Source organism: Arachis hypogaea, chromosome 3 (assembly GCF_003086295.3).
Source record: "Arachis hypogaea cultivar Tifrunner chromosome 3, arahy.Tifrunner.gnm2.J5K5, whole genome shotgun sequence".
Classification (NCBI taxonomy): domain Eukaryota; kingdom Viridiplantae; phylum Streptophyta; class Magnoliopsida; order Fabales; family Fabaceae; genus Arachis; species Arachis hypogaea.
Window position 1 is genome coordinate 67,933,525 of NC_092038.1, and position 19,837 is coordinate 67,953,361.

The 19,837-nt window shown below is 40.1% G+C and overlaps 1 non-coding gene across 1 annotated transcript; it reads right to left on the bottom strand.

Annotated features, from left to right (window-relative positions):
• Window positions 1-5,805: 5,805 nt before the first annotated feature.
• Window positions 5,806-5,913, bottom strand: LOC112793113 (small nucleolar RNA R71). Its single transcript, XR_003197822.1, has one exon. It is a non-coding gene; the product is annotated as a small nucleolar RNA R71 (small nucleolar RNA).
• Between the last annotated feature and the right edge of the window lie 13,924 nt (window positions 5,914-19,837).

Genomic DNA, 19,837 nt, shown 5'->3' on the forward strand with positions numbered 1-19,837 from the left:
TTCAGCCAGAAAATATCTGAAATCACAGAAAAACACACAAACTCATAGTAAAGTCCAGAATTGTGAATTTTTCTTAAAAACTAATAAATAATATACTAAAACGTGAATAAAACATACTAAAAACTATATGAAAATAATGCCAAAAAGCGTATAAATTATCCGCTCATTAATATCCTTCTTTTCTTGGTCACCATCCTCTCTTTGGTGATTTTGTTGATTGCCTTCACTTCTTTGATATCAAGACTTGGGTGTTATGGGATGGTTGGAGTGTCTTCTTCATCAAGAACTTCTTGGAATAGTGGCTCACTTGGTACAAGGATCTCTTTCTCTTGCTCTACCAATTCCTCATTTTCACCCTCATTAAGCACTTCTCCACTCCTTGTGCTAATGGCATAATATTCTTCCCCTGGCCAAGGGAAGACATTGGTTGGTTCATCAACAAATTGTTGTGCCATTTGTCTCACGTGCTCTTCTTGATTTCTCCTTGAGATTTCCATATCTCTAGTCATTTCTCTATTCTTTTTCCTTAAGAACTTATCCCTTAAGGACTCAATGAGATGGACCATTGAGGCTTGGGTCTGGGAAAGTTGTTCTAATACAAATGCTAGAGAAGGTTTTTGATGAGTTTGTGGAGGTGCATAGGTTGGACAATTATTGGATAACGGTTCTTGATGAATGGGGTATGCAGCATTAAATTCCCTTCCCCAGCCACAAGTTGAGTGTTGATCACAATATGGACCAATTTGTGGCTCTGGGAAGTACCCCATTTCATGTTCTTGAAACTCCCACCCACCATGAGCATAATAACATGAGTCATTCTGTGGTGGTGGAAAGTTTTCCATGAAATTTGATTGATCATTTTGTGGTCCTGGAGCATATCCCAGTTGGGTGGATTGCTCATAATTTATCATTTCTTGGTGATATTCCCAGCCACCATTAGGATAATGACTTGAATCATTTTATGGTGATGGGCAATATCCCATATGATATGATTGATCAAAAGATGAGGTAGACTCTATTCTTACTTGTAAAATGCTCTGTTTCAAACAATAATCACCAAAAGAAGTTGGAATCCTCATTGTCACAGATGAGAGATTCTTAGTAAGACAATAACACAAACACCTCACTAGCAAGAGAAAATTGAAAAGAAAAAAAACTTAAATGAACAAAAACAAAAAGAAAAGTGTCTAATCTAGGTAATCAACCAACTGGTAGTTTGTTAATCACAATTAATCCCCAGCAACGGTGACATAAAACTTGATGACTGGAATTAACTAACCACATATAATGAATCCGTTCTTTGGCAAACGCACCAAATTATCGTCAAGTAATAACCCACAATGGAGTGGGATCGTATCCACAGAGATTAATTGGATTACGCAAGCAATAGTTGATTAATTATCTTAGTTAGACGATTCAATTTTGAGTGATAAGCAACAAGAAAAGTAAATGACATGAAAGTAAAGGAAAGCAATAAAGGGCAAGAAAGTAAATCGCAAGGAAAGTAAAGTACAAGAAAGTAAAGTGCTGGAAATGTAAAGTTGATGAGTTCTAATTCACACCTCATTCAAAAATTAGTGAGTTAGTTCTTTTGGCAAGCGCACCAAAATTATCGCCAAGTAATAACCCACAATGGAGTGGGATCGTATTCACAAAGATTGGCAAATTCAAGCAATTTTAATTGGTTGATGAATTAGTCAAGCGGATCAATAAGATTGTGAAGTGCAGAATTGTAAATGACATAAATGTAAATGACTAGAATATAAAGAAAAGCAATAAAGTGCAGAAACAGAAATTACAGAATGTAAAGTGCTGAATCATAAATTACTTGAATGTAAATGGGAGTGGGAAATTGCTGAATGTAAAAATTAAGCTGTAAAGACATGGATAGATAAGAATAGGGAAGTTCATTGAGATTGGGAGATGTTGTCTCTTTGGATCAAATCTAGCTTATATCCTCTTCAATCATGCAACTCATTGACCTCTTGGCAATCATGATTGATTGAGCCCCAATCCCTAGGTGACTTGATGAGCGGATAATTTGTACGCTTTTTGGCATTGTTTTTAGTATGTTTTTAGTATGTTCTAGTTAGTTTTTAGTATCTTTTTGTTAGTTTTTAGTTAAAATTCACTTTTCTAAACTTTACTATGAGTTTGTGTGTTTTTTTGTGATTTCAGGTATTTTCTGGCTGAAATTGAGGGACCTGAGCAAAAATCTGATTCAGAGACTAAAAAGGACTGCAGATGCTGTTGGATTCTGACCTCCCTGCACTCGAAGTGGATTTTCTAGAGCGACAGAAACCCAATTGGCGCGCTCTCAACGGAGTTGGAAAGTAGACATCCTGGGCTTTCCAGCAATATATGATAGTCTATACTTTTCCCAAGATTTAATGGCCCAAACCGGCGTTCAAAGTCACCTTAACAATTCCCAGCGTTAAACGCCGGAACTGGCACAAGGATGGGAGTTAAACGCCCAAACTGGCACCAAAGCTGGCGTTTAACTCCAAGAAGAGTCTCTACACGAAAATGCTTCAATGCTCAGCCCAAGCACATACCAAGTGGGCCCGGAAGTGGATTTTTATATCATTTACTCATCTCTGTAAACCCTAGGCTACTAGTTCTCTATAAGTAGGACCTTTTACTATTGTATTATCATCTTTTGATCACTTTAGATCTTAGATCATTGGGAGGCTGGCCTCACGGCCATGCCTAGACCTTGTTCTTATGTATTTCAACGGTGGAGTTTCTACACACCATAGATTAAGGTGTGGAGCTCTGTTGTACCTCGAGTATTAATGCAATTACTATTGTTCTTCTATTCAATTCCGCTTGTTCTTGTTCCAAGATATCACTTGTTCTTCAACTTGATGAATGTGATGATCCGTGACACTCATCATCATTCTCACCTATGAACGCGTGCCTGACAACCACCTCCGTTCTACCTTAGATTGGGTGGATATCTCTTGGATTCTTTAACCGGAATCTTTGTGGTATAAGCTAGAACTGATGGCGGCATTCAAGAGAATCCGGAAGGTCTAAACCTTGTCTGTGGTATTCTGAGTAGGATTCAATGATTGAATGACTGTGACGAGCTTCAAACTCCTGAAGGCTGGGCGTTAGTGACAGACGCAAAAGAATCACTGGATTCTATTCCGACCTGATTGAGAACCGACAGATGAATAGCCGTGCCGTGACAAGGTGCGTTGAACATTTTCACTGAGAGGATGGGAGGTAGCCACTGACAACGGTGAAACCCTTGCATACAGCTTGCCATGGAAAGGAGTAAGAAGGATTGGATGAAGACAGTAGGAAAGTAGAGAGACGGAAGGGACCAAGCATCTTCATACGCTATCTGAAATTCCTACCAATGAATTACATAAGTATCTCTATCTTTATCTTTATGTTTTATTCATCATTCATAACCATTTGAGTTTTCCTGACTAAGATTTACAAGGTGACCATAGCTTGCTTCATACCAACAATCTCTGTGGGATAGACCCTTACTCGCGTAAGGTTTATTACTTGGACGACCCAGTACACTTGCTGGTTAGTTGTGCGAAGTTGTGATAAAGAGTTGAGATTGCAATTGAGCGTACCATGTTGATGGCGCCATTGATGATCACAATTTCGTGCACCAAGTTTTTGGCGCCGTTGCCGGGGATTGTTGAGTTTGGACAACTGACAGTTCATCTTGTTGCTTAGATTAGGTATTTTTCAGAATTCTTAAGAATGAATTCTAGAGTTTCATGATGATCTGTTGAAATCTGGCTGGCTGTGAAGCCATGTCTAATTTTATTGGACCGATGTTTCAACTTATCATCACAAGAGCTTGTTGATTTCTATCAATCTTGCTGTTGGAGCATTGATCTGCTAAGGCTTAGCTGGCCATTGGCCATGTCTAGTGTTTTGGACCGGAGCTTTCTTTGAAAGCTTGGCTGGCTATGAAGCCATGTCTAATTCCTGGAACGGAGTCTTAGACTAACATTGCATGATTCCTGGAATTCTCATTAAGAATTTTGATATCTTTATTTTCTTTTCCACTTAATTTTCAAAAAATCCAAAAAAAGTACAAAATCATAAAAACCAAAAATATTTTATGTTTCTTTCTGAGTCTAGTGTTTCATTTTAAGTTTGGTGTCAATTGCATGTTTTTGTTCTTCTTGCATTCATTCATGTGTCTTAAGTGATCTTCAAGATGTTCTTGATGATTTCATTACTCTAATCTTTAAATTCTCTTGACTTGAGTGTTTGTGTTTCTCATATGCATTCTCATTTTGTTAGTGTCAGTAGTATACAAACTGCTAAGTTTGGTGTCTTGCATGCATTGTTATTTGATTTTATTTTCATATTCCTTATTATTAAAAATCAAAAAATATTTTTAATTTGTGTCTTTTCAAGTCAAGAATACAGAGAATTGAAGATTCAGAACATACTGCAAAGGAATTACACAGAAAAAGCTGGGCGTTCAAAATGCCTAGTGAGGAAGGCAAACTGGCGTTTAAACGCCAGCCAGGGTGCCTGGCTGGGCGTTTAACGCCCAAAAGGGTAGTGGTTTGGGCGTTAAACGCCATAATGTGCACCATTCTGGGCGTTTAACGCCAGGATGGCACAAGAGGGAAGATTTTGTTTTCAAATCAAATTTTTTTTAAGTTTTCAAAATCTTTTCAAAATCAAATCTTTTTCAAATCAAATCTTTTCAATCAAATCTTTTTCAAAATCAATTTCTTTCCATTTTCAAAAATACTTGCTATTAATTAATGATTTGATTCAACATTTCAAGTATGTTGTCTTTTCTGTTGAGAAAGGTTTAATGTCTGAATCATATCTTTTCTTGTTAGCCAAGTTATTAATTTTTAAAATCAAATCTTTTTAAAATGTTTTTCAAATCATATTTTCTCAATCACATCTTTTTAAAACCAATCATATCTTCTTAACTACATCTTTTTCAAAATAGTTTTCAATCAAATCTTTTTCAAAAATCACTTTACTTCTTTCTCACTCTTATTTTCGAAAATCAATTAAAGTTTTTCAAAATGTTTTTAAAATCTTTTTAAATTATTTTCGAAAATTTCTTCCCCTCTTCTCACATCCTTCTATTTATGGACTAACACTATTCCTTAATGCAAAATTCGAACTCCATCTTCTTTGATAAGTTTGAATTTTCTACTTCTGCCTTCTATTTTTCTTTTCCTCTGACACCTCAAGGAATCTCTATACTGTGACATAGAGGATTCCATATTTCCTTGTTTTCTTCTCTTTCATATGAGTAGAAGCAAAGACAAAAGCATTCTTGTTGAGGCTGATCCTGAACCTGAAAGGACCTTGAAGCGAAAGCTAAGAGAAGCTAAGGCACAACTCTCTGTAGAGGACCTAACAGAAATCTTCAAAGAAGAAGAACCCATGGCAGCCGAAAACAACAACAATGCCAACAATGCAAGGAAGGTGCTGGGTGACTTTATTGCACCTACTCCCGACTTCTATGGGAGAAGCATCTCTATCCCTGCCATTGGAGCAACCAACTTTGAGCTTAAGCCTCAATTGGTTTTTCTAATGCAACAGAATTGCAAGTTCTATGGACTTCCATTGGAAGATCCTCATCAGTTCTTAGCTGAGTTCTTGCAAATCTGTGACACTGTCAAGACTAATGGGGTTGACCCTGAGGTCTACAGACTTATGCTATTCCCTTTTGCTGTAAGAGACAGAGCTAGAATATGGTTGGACTCACAACCTAAAGAAAGCCTGAACTCTTGGGAAAAGCTAGTCAATGCCTTCTTGGCAAAGTTCTTTCAACCTCAAAAATTGAGTAAGCTTAGAGTGGAAGTCCAAACCTTCAGACAGAAGGAAGGAGAATCCCTCTATGAAGCTTGGGAAAGATACAAACAATTAATCAGAAAGTGTCCCTCTGATATGCTTTCTGAATGGAGCATCATAGGTATTTTCTATGATGGTCTGTATGAACTGTCCAAGATGTCTTTGGATAGCTCTGCTGGAGGATCTCTTCATCTGAAGAAGACGCCTACAGAAGCTCAAGAACTAATTGAAATGGTTGCAAATAACCAATTCATGTACACTTCTGAAAGGAATCTTGTGAACAATGGGACAAATCAGAAGAAAGGAGTTCTTGAGATTGATACTCTGAATGCCATATTGGCTCAGAACAAAATATTGACTCAGCAAGTCAATATGATTTCTCAAAGTCTGTCTGGAATGCAAAATGCACCAGGTAGTACTAAGGACGCTTCATCTGAAGAAGAAGCTTATGATCCTGAGAACCCTTCAATGGAAGAGGTGAATTACATGGGAGAACCCTATGGAAACACCTATAATCCTTCATGGAGAAATCATCCAAATCTTTCATGGAAGGATCAACAGAGACCTCAACAAGGTTTCAACAACAATAATGGTGGAAGAAACAGGTTTAGCAATGGCAAACCTTTTCCATCATCTTCTCAACAACAGACAGAGAGTTCTAAGCAGAACACCTCTGACTTAGCAACCATGGTCTCTGATCTAATCAAAACCACTCAAAGTTTCATGACTGAAACAAGGTCCTCCATTAGAAATTTAGAGGCACAAGTGGGTCAGCTGAGCAAGAAAATTACTGAACTCCCTCCTAGTACTCTTCCAAGCAATACAGAAGAAAATCCAAGAGGAGAGTGCAAGGCCATCAACATGGCCGAATTTGAAGAGGAGGGAGAGGCAGTGAACGCCACTGAGGAAGACCTCAATGGACGTCCACTGGCCTCCAATGAGTTCCCAAATGAGGAACCATGGGAAATCTGAGGCTCCCATTGAGACCATAGAGATTCCATTGGATTTACTTCTGCCATTCATGAGCTCTGATGAGTATTCTTCCTCTAAAGAGGATGAGTATGTCACTGAAGAGTAAGTTGCTAAATACATTGGAGCAATCATGAAGCTCAATGACAAGTTATTTGGTAATGAGACTTGGGAGGATGAACCCCCTTTGCTCACCAAAGAATTGGATGACTTGTCTAGGAAGAAACTGCCTCAAAAGAGACAGGATCCTGGGAAGTTTTCAATACCTTGTACCATAGGCACCATGACCTTCAAGAAGGCCTTGTGTGACCTAGGGTCAAGTGTAAGCCTTATGTCTCTTTCTGTAATAGAGAAGCTAGGGATCTTTGAGGTGCAAGCTGTAAAAATCTCACTAGAGATGGCAGACAATTCAAGAAAACAAGCTTATGGACTTGTAGAGGATGTTCTGGTAAAAGTTGAAGACCATTACATCCCTGCTGATTTTATAGTCCTAGAGACTGGGAAGTGCATGGATGAATCCATCATCCTTGGCAGACCCTTCCTAGCCACAGCAAAGGCTGTGATTGATGTTGATAGAGGAGAATTGATCATTCAAGTGAATGAAAAATCCTTTGTGTTTGAGGCTCAAGGATATCCCTCTGTCATCATGGAGAGGAAGCATGAAGAGCTTCTCTCAAAACAGAGCCAAACAGAGCCCCCACAGTCAAACACTATGTTTGGTGTTGGGAGGCCACAACCAACTTCTAAGTTTGGTGTTGAACCCCCACATTCAAACTCTAAGTTTGGTGTTGGGAGGTTCCAACATTGCTCTGAACATCTGTAAGGCTCCCTGAGAGCCCTCTGTCAAGCTACTGACATTAAAGAAGCGCTTGTTGGGAGGCAACCCAATGTTATATTTTATCTATTTTCCTTTGTTATTTTATGTTTTCTGTAGGTTGATGATCATGAGAAGTCACAAAATCAATTGAAAAAGCAAAAACAGAATGAAAAACAGAAAGAAAAACAGCACACCCTAGAGGAAGATCCTGCTGGCGTTTAAACGCCAGTAAGGCTAGCAAATGGGCGTTTAACGCCCAGTTTGGCACCATTCTGGGCGTTTAACGCCAGAAAGGGGCACCAGACTGGCGTTAAACGCCAGGAAAGGGAAGAAGTTGGCGTTAAATGCCAGAAATGGGCATCAGCCCGGCGTTTAACGCCAGAATTGGCACAGGGAGCAATTTTGCTCGCCACTTGGTGCAGGGATGACTTTTCCTTGACACCTCAGGATCTGTGGACCCCACAGGATCCCCACCTACCCCACCACTCTCTCTCTTCTTCACCCATTCACCAATCACCTCAACACCTCTTCCCCAAAAACCCTTCACCTATCAAATCCCATCTTTCTCTTCACCACTCACATCCATCCTTCATAAAACCCCACCTACCCCACCATTCAAATTTAAACCACTTTCCCTCCCAAACCCACCCTCCCATAACCGAACCATAACCCTCCCCCTACCCCTATATAAACCATTTCCATCTCCTTCATTTCTTTTTCTTCTACTCTCTTCTTTTCTCTTTTGCTCGAGGACGAGCAAACCTTTTAAGTTTGGTGTGGTAAAAGCATTGCTTTTTGTTTTTCCATAACCATTTATGGCATCCAAGGTCGGAGAAACCTCTAGAAAGAGGAAAGGGAAAGCAAAAGCTTCCACCTTCGAGTCATGGGAGATGGAGATATTCATCTCAAGGGTGCATCAAGACCACTTCTATGAAGTTGTGGCCTTGAAGAAAGTGATCCCCGAGGTCCCTTTCAAACTCAAAAAGAGTGAATATCCAGAGATCCGACATGAGATCCGAAGAAGAGGCTGGGAAGTTCTTACCAACCCCATTCAACAAGTCAGAATCTTAATGGTTCAAGAGTTCTATGCCAATGCATGGATCACCAAGAACCATGATCAAAGTGTGAACCCGGATCCAAAGAATTGGCTTACTATGGTTCGGGGGAAATACTTGGATTTTAGTCCGGAAAATGTAAGGTTGGCATTCAACTTGCCCATGATGCAAGGAGATGAACATCCTTACACTAGAAGGGTCAACTTTGATCAAAGGTTGGACCAAGTCCTCATAGTCATTTGTGAAGAGGGCGCCCAATGGAAGAGAGATTCAAGAGGGAAGCCGGTTCAACTGAGAAGGCACGACCTCAAACCCGTGGCTAGAGGATGGTTGGAGTTTATCCAACGCTCAATCATTCCCACTAGCAACCGGTCCGAAGTTACTATAGACCGGGCTATCATAGCATCATGATTGGAGAAGAAATAGAAGTTCATGAGGTGATATCCCAAGAACTTTATAAGGTGGCGGACAAGTCCTCTACCTTGGCAAGGTTAGCCTTTCCGCATCTCATTTGTCACCTCTGTTATTCAGTTGGAGTTGACATAGAGGGAGATATCCCCATTGATGAGGACAAGCCCATCACTAAGAATAGGATGGAGCAAACAAGAGACCCCTCTCATCATCAAATCCCTGAGATGCCTCAAGGGATGCACTTTCCTCCACAAAACTATTGGGAGCAACTAAACACCTCCCTAGGAGAATTGAGTTCCAACATGGGACAATTAAGGGTGGAGCACCAAGAACATTCCATCCTCCTCCATGAAATAAGAGAAGATCAAAGAATCATGAGAGAGGAGCAACAAAGGCAAGGAAGAGACATTGAGGAGCTCAAGCACTCTATAGGATCTTCAAGAGGAAGAACAAGCCGCCATCACTAAGGTGGACCCGTTCTTTAATTTCCTTGTTCTTTATTTTCCTGTTTTTCGAATTTTAGTGCTTATGTTTATCTATGTTTGTGTCTTGTGATCATTAGTGTCTTAGTGTCTATGCCTTAAAGTTATGAATGTCCTATGAATCCATCACCTTTCTTAAATGAAAAATGTTCTTAATTGAAAAAGAGAAGAATTGCATGAATTTTGAATTTTATAACAGTTTAATTATTTTGATGTGGTGGCAATACTTTTGTTTTCTGAATGTATGCTTAAACAGTGCATATGTCTTTTGAATTTGTGGTTCATGAATGTTGGCTCTTGAAAGAATGATGAAAAAGGAGACATGTTACTGAGGATCTGAAAAATCATAAAAATGATTCTTGAAGCAAGAAAAAGCAGTGAATACAAAAAAAAGGAGAAAAACGAAAAAAAAAGGGGAGAAAAGAAAACGAAAAAAAAAAGAGAGAAATAAAGTTGTGATCCAAGGAAAAAAGAGTGTGCTTAAGAACCTTGGGCACCTCTAATTAGGGACTCTAGCAAAGCTGAGTCACAATCTGAAAAGGTTCACCCAATTATGTGTCTGTGGCATGTATGTATCCGGTGGTAATACTAGAAGACAGAGTGCTTTGGGCCACGGCCAAGACTCATAAAGTAGCTGTGTTCAAGAATCATCATACTTAACTAGGAGAATCAATGACACTATCTGGATTCTGAGTTCCTAAAGAAGCCAATCATTCTAAATTTCAAAGGATAGAGTGAGATGCCAAAACTGTTCAGAGGCAAAAAGCTAAAAGCCCCGCTCATCTAATTAATACTGATCTTCATAGATATTTTTGAAATTTATTGTACATTCTCTTCTTTTTATCTTATTTGATTTTCAGTTGCTTGGGGACAAGCAACAATTTAAGTTTGGTGTTGTGATGAGCGGATAATTTGTACGCTTTTTGCCATTGTTTTTAGTATGTTTTTAGTATGTTCTAGTTAGTTTTTAGTATATTTTTATTAGTTTTTAGTTAAAATTCACTTTTCTGGACTTTACTATGAGTTTGTGTGTTTTTCTATGATTTCAGGTATTTTCTGGCTGAAATTGAGGGACCTGAGCAAAAATCTGATTCAGAGACTAAAAAGGACTGCAGATGCTGTTGGATTCTGACCTCCCTGCACTCGAAGTGGATTTTCTGGAGCTACAGAAACCCAATTGGCGTGCTCTCAACGGCGTTGGAAAGTAGACATCCTGGGATTTCCAGCAATATATGGTAGTTCATACTTTGCTCAAGATTTCATGGCCCAAACCGGCGTTCAAAGTCACCTTAAGAATTCCCAGCGTTAAACGCCGGAACTGGCACAAGGATGGGAGTTAAACGCCCAAACTGGCACCAAAGCTGGCGTTTAACTCCAAGAAGAGTCTCTACACGAAAATGCTTCAATGCTCAGCCCATGCACACACCAAGTGGGCCTGGAAGTGGATTTTTATGTCATTTACTCATCTCTGTAAACCCTAGGCTACTAGTTCTCTATAAGTAGGACCTTTTACTATTGTATTATCATCTTTTGATCACTTTAGATCTTAGATCATTGGGAGGCTGGCCTCACGGCCATGCCTAGACCTTGTTCTTATGTATTTTCAATGGTGAAGTTTCTACACACCATAGATTAAGGTGTGGAGCTCTGCTGTACCTCGAGTATTAATGCAATTACTATTGTTCTTCTATTCAATTCCGCTTGTTCTTGTTCCAAGATATCACTTGTTCTTCAACTTGATGAATGTGATGATCCGTGACACTCATCATCATTCTCACCTATGAACGCGTGCCTGACAACCACCTCCGTTCTACCTTAGATTGGGTGGATATCTCTTGGATTCTTTAACCGGAATCTTCGTGGTATAAGCTAGAACTGATGGCGGCATTCAAGAGAATCCGGAAGGTCTAAACCTTGTCTGTGGTATTCTGAGTAGGATTCAATGATTGAATGACTGTGACGAGCTTCAAACTCCTGAAGGCTGGGCGTTAGTGACAGACGCAAAAGAATCACTGGATTCTATTCCGACCTGATTGAGAACCGACAGATGAATAGCCGTGCCGTGACAGGGTGCGTTGAACATTTTCACTGAGAGGATGGGAGGTAGCCACTGACAATGGTGAAACCCTTGCATACAGCTTGCCATGGAAAGGAGTAAGAAGGATTGGATGAAGACAGTAGGAAAGCAGAGAGACGGAAGGGATCAAGCATCTTCATACGCTTATATGAAATTCCTACCAATGAATTACATAAGTATCTCTATCTTTATCTTTATGTTTTATTCATCATTCATAACCATTTGAGTTTGCCTGACTAAGATTTACAAGGTGACCATGGCTTGCTTCATACCAACAATCTCTGTGGGATCGACCCTTACTCGCGTAAGGTTTATTACTTGGACGACCCAGTACACTTGCTGGTTAGTTGTGCGAAGTTGTGATAAAGAGTTGAGATTGCAATTGAGCATACCATGTTGATGGCGCCATTGATGATCACAATTTCGTGCACCATGACCCAATCTCTCAGATCTTGATCAATAGCCAATTCCTTGGTCTAATTGCTCATGAAGAGAGATATGATTGGTCCCTGATTATACCACACACCCTTATAGGTCCAGGTAGAGGGAGGATTATATGTCACGTATCCAAACACTAAAACCTAGATTCTACTCAAGTGTGAGAAGGGATTTCAAGCATGGTTTTATGTTTCCTTTCCCAAAGATCCCATGAAACCCAATTGCATTCAATCTCTTTCCCAAGATAATTGAACACTACGCATTAAGAACAAAATTTCTTCTAGCAAATCAAAGAGAAGATGAAGAGAAGAAGAATTTCACTATTATCAATCCATCAAGTACAACAAAGCTCCCTCTCTTAATGAGAGGGAAGTTAGCTACTCATAGCTCAAAAAGTACTCAAAAGTGAAGTGTAAAAGTAGATCTAAAACTGACTGCTTAACCCCCTTCTTCAGTACTCCTTGGGGGGTATTTATACTACTCCTAGTAAAATAAAAGAATTACAAAAGTGAAAAGGGAAAATTACATTTTGGAGGGAAAAGAAAACACTCAATAAGCGTGACTTCTCAGCTGGCGTGTGGCTGGCACTTTACAGGCATGTCACGTGCCCTTCATTTCTAGCTTGGCGTGCCACGCCCAATCCTTCAAGTGGCACGCTCATCTCTCTATCAACCTTGTTGTGCCACACCTTCAAACTCAAGTGGCATGCCCTTGCTCTATGCTTGGCTAAGCTTTTCTGGAAAGTTGCACTAGCGTGGCATGCCCAGGGTCTGGCATGCCACGCCCCTTTGTGAGTGAGTAGTTCCTCTGTTTGGCGTGCCACGCCACAAACTCAAGTGGCACACCCCAATGCTTCTTGCCCTCTGAATGACACTGGCGTGCCACACCTGGTTGCTCAAGTGGCATGCCTAAGTGAAGAATGGTGAATGGCATGCCACGCCTTCGATACAAAGTGGCACGCCCCATGTAATTGGCCTCCTTCATCCTCTCTGGAAACTTGTGCCAGCGTGCCACGCCTGAAAGCTGGCATGCCACGCCCATAATCTTGCCTTGATTCCAGTGGTTAGCGTGCCATGCCTCAGCTTCAAGTGGCACGCCATAGTGAGATGCTTGGGTTGGCGTGCCACGCCTTCGATACCAAGTGGCACGCCTAAGTGAGATTGAGAGGTTGGCATGCCATGCCTTCAACTTCAAGTGGCATGCCGAGTCTTTAGTTGCCTTCAGCTTCTTCTCTGGATTATTGTACCAGCGTGCCATGCCATGCTTCTCAAGTGGCATGCCCATGCATTTGTGCACTCTTCAAGCTTGGCGTGCCACGCCTGGGTTCTTAAGTGGCACACCCAAGTGACTTCCTGGAGCTGGCGTGCCATGCCTTCGACACCAAGTGGCACGCCATAGTTGAGGTTCTTCTTGAGATGATGAGTTGGTGTGCCACGCCCCTTTGCTCAAGTGGCACGGCCATAGTAGTTGATGGGTCAGGCGTGCCACGCCCAACCTGGCGTGCCACGCCCCTTGTGTCCTTCATTTTGCTCTCTGGAATTTCGTACTAGCGTGCCACGCCCATATGCATGCTTTGACTTCTTCTCTGGGCTTTAGTACTGGCGTGCCATGCCTAGCTCCTGGTGTGCCACGCCAGTGCATTTTTGTGGCGTTTACTCCAAGTGGCACGCCAGTTTCACACGCCCAGCTTCTTGTTTGTCTTCTACCCATTTTTTATGCCTTTTTCACCTGAAATTCAACATAACTCATCTCAAAGTAGTGTACCATAATATTCATCAAATAATGCATGAATTGTACTGATCAAATGAGATTTATGCTCTTTTATGGTCTTCTTTATGCAAGAAAGAAGGGTAGATGATGCAAGTCATCACAACACCAAACTTATGCTTTGCTTGTCCCAAGCAAATCAATGTGAGTAAACCTTTATATCTTGAGGCCTTGGCTTCGAATGATTGCAATACAACTAAGAGTAAAACTAAGTGTCCAACACATGTATGAATGTTTTAATTATCATGGAAAGCTCTTAGATCCTTGAGGGTTTCTTCAGGTATAGGCTTCAGGGGTCCTTTCTATTGATTGTCACCTTGAAGTAGTAAGGGTTGTTTGCTTTCTTGACCACGACTCTAAGTGTTTTGTCTCAAGACAACCCTTTGATTAGGCTTTAAATTAGCACTCCCAAACCAGTTGGTTTTAGGGTACTGGATGTTGAGACACCCCTAAGAATTTACTTGCCCAGGTCTCTTCTTGACACATCTTCACCACAAGCATCTACTAAGATCTTTAATTCTTTTTGAGCTTTTTAATGTTTCTTTTTCTATCCCTGTGGTTGATGCTCAGAGCCTTGGCCCTTTATTGCTTACTACCTCTTGGTTCTATGGATATTCAAGGAACACCCCTTAGTCTTCCCTTGTTATACCTTCTAGGACTAGTTGCTCTCCATGACTCATTTTCTTTTTAGTTCATCCAAGGTTCTACACTTATTTTCTTGTTTCTTAGTTTGTTTGATGATCCCTCTTGGCCTTGGTCTCTCTTATTGTTTTTTCACAACTCACAGTAACTCTTATGGAGACAAGCTCTACTTTTTTTAAGTTGAAATAAAGACTTGAAATAAATGGCATTTTCTTTCTTGTAAAAAAAGAACTCATAAAGACTTCAAATAGGAATTAAAACTAAGCATAAAACATAAACTATCCTAGCATGAATATTTAAGAAGTAAATAAAGAAAAGGCTTAAACAGAATTCAAAAATTGGAAAGTGTCAACTATGGGACTCAACAACCTTGAGCAGCTTCATCTTTAGTTCATTGGCCCCTTCCCTTTGTCCTTCTTCTTGGAAGGGGATGAGCCACCTTCACCTAGCTTGGAGGAACCTTCTTGAGCTTTGGTATCCTTGGGCTTGGGCTTCCAAAATCCTAACCTCCTAATGTAAGATTTCACATTCTCCTTGTGTTGGTATGCTATTTCTTCTTGCCTTGAGCTGAGTTCCTCCAATTTCTGCATATAGGTGGGGTAATTGGGGTTCATGTTAGTGATGCATGAAAACTTGTCTCTCAACAAATTTCTCTTCTGCAAGTATACCGAATTGTCGTCAAGTAAAACTCACAATAGAGTGAGGTCGAATCCCACAAGGATTGATTGGTCAAGCAACTTTAGTTAGAAGAATATGCTAGTTGAGCTAAACAGAATTTAGATTATGATACAAAAATTTAAATGACTAGAAAGTAAATAACAAAAATTAAAGTGAAGAATCTTAAATGGGGAGTTGGGATAATGAGCAGGAAATTAAATGGCAGAAAGTAAACAGAATGGGTAAGATCAGAAATGGGGAGATCATTGGGTTTAGGAGATGTTGCATTCTCCAGATCAAGTTCATTCTCATCTCTTCCTCAATCAATGCATTCATTAATCTCCTTGGCAATCTTAAGTGATTGGATCCCAATTCCTTGGCAATCCAATCTCTCTAAGATTGAACAATTGCCCAATTCCTTGATTTAATTGCTCATGGGAAGAGACGAAAGTGTGGTCACTGATTATACCACATGTATTTCCAAATCAAAGTGTTGGGAGGATTAAATGTCACAATATCCATCCAAACCCCAATTTGGTCTAACGTGAGAAAGCATTTCTAGCATGATTTCCTCATCCCTTTTCCAAGGTTCAAAAGAGATCCAATTATGGAGAGTTTCTTTTCCAAGACAACTAACCGATTGAATTAAGATCGAAAGCTTTCTAGTAAGATCAAGAGAAAAGAAAGAAGAAGAAGAATAAGAACTATAATTGATCCATCAAATTACAACAGAGCTCCCTAACCCAATGAAAGGGGTTCAGTTGTTCATAGCTCTAGGAATCAAAAATGGCAGAAAAGAATAATCCATTCTAGAAGTACAGAAAAGTAAATATGCAGAGAGTAGTTCCCAAAAGTGCTAAGCTTCTCTCTAGTTCAAAACTACTCCTCATGATCTTCTAGTGAGTTCTTCAAGTATTGGATGTGGGCTCTGGACCTTGATTTGAAGCAATTCTCATCTTTAGTGGGCCCAGCTTGCAGAGAAATAAGAATTAGGCTTGGGCATTTAGTGGGATTAATGTTGGCTAATATTTTGAGTGCGAGAACGTTAGTGGCATTCGCTTTTTCCACTAACGTTCCACCCTTATATACCCACGTTAATTCCAACGTTAGAAACCTTAACATGAATACTAACGTTTCTTACTCAATCCTTGGCCAACATTAATGGGACTCACTTTTCCCATTAACATTGGCTTGTGCCCCTTTTTGCAAACATTAATGGGAATCACTTTTCCCATTAATGTTGCTTGCCTCTTGCCCCTACGTTAGATCTCACGTTAGCTTGGCTAACATAGCTCTTAACGTGGGTCTCTATCACCTTCAAGAGCGTTAGTGACACTCACCTTTGTCACTAACGCTCCAATTGCCTTAAGTCCCTACGTTAGAACCCACATTAACTAAGTTAACGTGGCTCTTAACGTAGTAATGAAGCCATCTCCCAACGTTAGTGACAAAAGTGAGTGTCACTAACGTTGGTTCTTTGAATTCAACTGCACGTTAACTCTCACGTTAACAATCTTAACATGAGAGTTAACGTAGGAAATGCTAATGATCCAATGTTAGTGACAAAAGTGAGTGTCACTAACGTTGGCGTTGTTGATCCTCTTCCACATTAGAGTTCACGTTAACTAAGTTAACGTGACTCTTAACGTGGGGCATTGCCTAGTTTCCCAACGTTAGTGGTGTTCACTTTTAACGTAACGTGGCTTTTAACGTAAGCTACGAATGGCTTCGCAGGCGTTATTGGTGATCACTTTTTTCATTAACGTTGCAAGCTCTTTGCCATCCCACGTTTGTAGTCACGTTTACTAAGTTAACGTGAATGCTAACGTGGTTCTTCCATGCTTCATTTGTCCTAAAATCAAGTAATTAAAGTGCATCAAAGCTCTAGCTAAAATCATGAGATTATGCATCATCAAATTCTCATGCAATTCTGGCAAAAATCTCATGAAATAATGCAAAATTCACAATAGTTGCTTAAATGAAGGTGTAAGTGTATTTTCACCCAAAACTTGCCTTATTCACTAGGAAAATGCATGAAACTATCCTAAAACAGTAAAGAAAAGGTCAGTGAAACTGGCCTAGATGCCCTGGCATCAGTTAGCCACTGCATTGCACAGGTAGCTCAACTTTGTTTGTGCATAGCAATCATATTCCCCTCTGGCTATAGGCCTTGCTTCATAAAGGTGTCTGAATTTAGCAAGGCTCTCCATTTGTTGTAATTGTCATTCTAGAATCATTCCTAGGCTGCCTTGCATCTCTCCCCAGTTAATTTGATCTTGCTGCTCCTTGAGGTTCTTAAAGCCCCCTTGGAGTTGCTGAATGTTCTGGTTGACTTGGATCCATTATTGTTGCTGAGTCTCCTTGAGTTGATTGACATCTTCCCTCAAGTGGTGTAGGTCTCCCTTCATTTGGTGTACATCTCCTTGCAATTGCTTCCAGTTGAATCCCTCTGAAAATTGCTGATATTGGTGGTGTGGTGGTGGTTGAAGTGCTAGGAAGTGAGGTTGCTCTTCTGCCTCTTCCTCTTCTTGTTGTTGTTGTGGTTCATGAGCATGAGCTCTTCATTCTCTAGCCCTATTGAGTGGGTGGACAGTGACCACTTTGGCCATCTTTTTGGCAGTTATGAACTTGTCTTGCTTCACAAACACTTCATCAATGATCTTTTCAACTCCAGCCTCATCACATAGCCTCTGTATAATGCTGGGGAATGCCAACCTTGTGTTGTCACTGGTGCTTTTCAGTACTTTGTTGATGTTATTGGTGATCATCTCCCCCACGTTGATGTTTTCTCCTCTCATGATGCTGTAGATGAGCACAGCTCTCTCCTTGGTCACCTCTGAAGTGTTGGATGTGGGGATTAGGGACCTCCTCACAAATTCTAGCCACCCTCTAGCTTGGGGCTCAAATCTCTTCTCCTCAATTGGTTGGGTATCCCATCCTTGTCATTTATCCAACGCACATTCATCACAGAAATTTCATTTAGGATCTCCTTAAAGCCAGGGTCTTGCTGCTTCATTCTCTCTTCATAGCTCCGAGTGGAGCTTGTCCTCTTCACCATTAGCATTCTTTCTATGCTAGAGGGGCTGTAGTCAATGGACTTCCCCCTTACATAGCTAATGTAGCCATAGTGTTGTCCTGTTTGAGGGCACTGCGTTGGCATAGAATTCCCTCACCAAGTTTTCTACCACTTTCCTCGGTGGGTTGCATAGAAGTGACCAAACCCTATTGTCGATCTCAATGTTGTTTTTAATATGCTCATTCCTCCCTAGTTGAAACCTAACTTCTGGAATGATTTCCCTCTCACTCACCCAACCATAGAATTGATTTTGGTTGAATGCGGAGAGGAACTTGTATTCATTAAAAGAGCTTGATAATCTAGAGGTTGGTTCCTTGGTTTTTCTTTTCTTTGAGGCTGAGCTTTTTGGTGGTTCCATTAGGTTGGGAGAGTGTGCTTGAGGTTGTAAAAAAATGGGGGTTGAAAGAAAGAGAAGGCAAAACAAGGTTTTTCTCCAACACCAAACTTAGGACTTGATTGTCCCACTCAAGAAAAAAAAAGAAGAAAGTAGGGGATGAGAGATAGTAGAGATGAAAAGAGAAGCGAAGGTGAGGGGTGTGGGGTTGTTGAAGTGGGAGAGGAGATCTGGGGTGAAGCTTTTATAATGGGTGAATGGTGTGGTTCGAAGGGTGGGAAATAAAAAGGGTTAAATGTTTTTCCACTTTGGGGAGTGGCGCCGAGCGTGGGAAGAGGCGCCAACTCTTTTCTCACAGTGTCTTCTGCGTGTGTCGAGTTCCAAAGTGCAAGTACACTTTGACTTCCTTGATTTGTGAATTGTTTACCATGTGGGCCTGATGATTGGATTTTTGACGGTTTAGAATTTCACTAATGAAATCTCGTTGTAAAGTATAGTCTCTAAACCAACAATAATCCTTTCATACAAAAGATTGTTTGTCACAAGTAACAAACCCCTAAAATTAATAACCGAAGTATTCAAACATCGGGTCGTTCTCCCTAGGAATTGTAATGAAGTGTTTTGTTATTGGTTGTGAGTTATTTTTGGGGTTTTAATAATAAACAAGAAAGATGAATGGCAAGAAAGTAAACTAAGGCCTAAAAAGGTCTTGGCAAGGGTTGGTGGTCAAGGATCTCTATCCTAATCACTAACCACAATGTGAGAATTGGCAAGGATTAATCTCATTAAATCATCCTCTAACTAGTAGTAAAGGAAAGTCAAATGAGCTATATCAATCCTAGTCCATAAGTCCTAACTCTCCACTAATTCAATTAGTGAGAACTAGAGTCAATGGATCCCAATCATCAATTACTTGGACATTAGTAACTCAAGAGTTCCTAAGTTACCTTTCCAAGCCAAGAACATAAAACTCTACTCTAGAATCCAACCAAGCATTTTCTCAAACACTTGGAAGGCACAAAAGAAAAGCATAGTAAATCAACAACAAGAATTAATTCTAACAACAATCAAATGTAAAGAATTAACAACAACAATCAAAAGAAACACATTTATTATGAATTACCTTGATTGAATTGAAAGAGAGTAGAAGAAACAAAAGTAGATCTACAACAAAACACAAGAACAACATAAAGGAAATTACAACAAAAGAATGGAAGGAGAATGAATGTAATAACAAGGAATTGAGAAGATAGAAGTAGAAGAAGATGAATTAAAATCTAGATCCAAGAACTAAACCTAAT